Source organism: Wasmannia auropunctata, unplaced genomic scaffold (assembly GCF_000956235.1).
Source record: "Wasmannia auropunctata unplaced genomic scaffold, wasmannia.A_1.0 LD335514.1, whole genome shotgun sequence".
NCBI lineage: Eukaryota > Metazoa > Arthropoda > Insecta > Hymenoptera > Formicidae > Wasmannia > Wasmannia auropunctata.
Genome location: NW_012027376.1, coordinates 259,386 through 261,663, shown reverse-complemented (window position 1 = coordinate 261,663; position 2,278 = coordinate 259,386).

The following is a 2,278-nucleotide window of genomic DNA, read 5'->3' as shown; positions in this document are numbered from 1 at the left end:
GAAATTTGTATGTATTCTCGACACTAAGTGACACATAGCTGCAAACTATTATGACAGTGATTGAATTATTTATGAATGAAGTACTAAATGTATAGTTGAATTAATTTGATTTCGGAATACGTAATGCCGTTCGAAGGATAACTTTGTTTCTAAGCGAACGGAAGATATCGAAGACACTTTTCTGATCTCATTAAAAACGCCGTCTTTAGCGCGTCCTCGTTCGTGACACTTTTAAAATTATTTCGTCATAGTTATAAAAAGAAAAAACTATGCAAATATATATATTATATGTATTATATATATTATGTATATTATATATTATATATATAATATACATAATGTAATATATATAAAATATTATATATATTATACATATATTTGCAAATTATATATAAGAATACTACGACTGTGTGTAGATAGCGGAAAATGAACACCATTTACAATCACAATTGCTATAGTCTTAACACTTATTCTCGGTGATGGTGATCTTTTTTTTCTGTGTTTTTATTTAGGATGTTCACTTTAAGCCAAGTGCTACCGATTGTCTGTGACCGCGCTAGACATGGACTAGCAGCCAATGACTTCTCCGCGCTGTTGTATCTGCTCTAAAGCTGATTACAATATTTTCATGTAAGGCAGGTACACGGCGTAGTCGGAGTAATACTGAAGTGCATACATATTACCACTGTGTTCTAATTGTAAGAGAACGAGAGACTTATAAAAAAAATGAACAATGATCTTCTTTAATTGTTGATACGTGAGTTGTCTTCTCTCTTTTTTTTTCTTTTTGTTTCTTCCCCTTGCTAGAACGTAGAGGTAATACACGCGAAAGAAACACACATCCTCCTTTTCCTCCGCATTTTAAATTATTTGTCTTCGCTTGCTCGAGAACTCGGGCCTACAACGCCGATATTTGCGCCAATTGTGAAAATCTCGTTTTAGCTCGCGGACCGTACGATCAGAAGGCCGATGCTTGCCGGCACGCAATTTTCCAATGGATCTCGTTAAAACACAAGTGACTCTAACCGCGCGTGTATCGCAATGTAGGATTTATAAAAGCAATTCCGTAAACAGTATTATATTTAATCCTCAAGTTCATGTCTTTGCGCGCGTATTCCCCGGCTGTCTGTCTGTCTGTCTACTTCTTTTTCAGTGTGTGGATTTTTTATAACCCACGGAGTCACAACATCACGACTTCACGCTTTAAGTCGTCCATATACTTGTTACAAGCCGTCGCTCATATTATGTTGCATCATTCGCGGAAATTTTTCGATTTCACAATTTATACATAGAGGTATACGTGCGCAAACGCTGTGAGAATATACCAACGATTTTAATCGCTAATATGCATTGATGTAACGACAAATCCGATTACATTATACGCTCCGTTATACAGCAGATAAATTATTAAAGCGCGCGTGCACACAGGCGATGCACATTTATGGTATACGTTCGCGCGTGGAACAGAAAAGATACCAACGCTCGTGCTTATCATTTACTCGTTAAATTACTCCATTTTTTTTGCGTTATCAGTTCCTAAGCATCTATAAATCAAAATATCTCTTACAAATGAATGAAAGCATGGGGGACACTTCACGTCGCACAAAGTCCCTTTTTTTTTTTAATAAATTAATTTTATTCTTAGAATTTTTTCATGATAAAATAAAGTTGATGTAGGAGGGATTAGCCAGTCGCGGAATGCACTTTGCTGTTAATGAATATGCGTTATTATAATTTATAATCGATGCAACACGTACCACGCACCACGTAATACGTCTGAGCGTGTCACGTCGGGAACAATTTGCATAAGAATATCCGATCGCGGCGGCGCGACACGTGCTTTCGGCGTGCAACAGCTGCGAATATCTTTTTTTCTTCTTTGATTACGAGCGAGGAGGTGTCCTTACGGAAAGTCGTACGCATTTTTTCGCACGATTAGCGCAACGCTAAGCACTAAACTGTAAAAGGGTATCGTTTCGCATTTTTTCAACGATATCGAGGATATCGCTCGGAGCAAAAACAAGTCTCGGCTGATATACATAAGTACATATGTATGTCGTCTCAGACGGGAATTCACAAAAATTAAATTGCGGCGACCGTCACACGCTTCCGTTCGTGTGTATCTTCCTCGAGAGCACACACGGAAAATTACACGCGTCGGATGTTTTAGAAATTGTGTTAATGTGACCCGCGTGCACGTGTCGCGCATATAGTATATCGTTCGATGAATCGACACATTTTGATCAATGGCATCAAGTGACCACTTTAATCTTCTCTC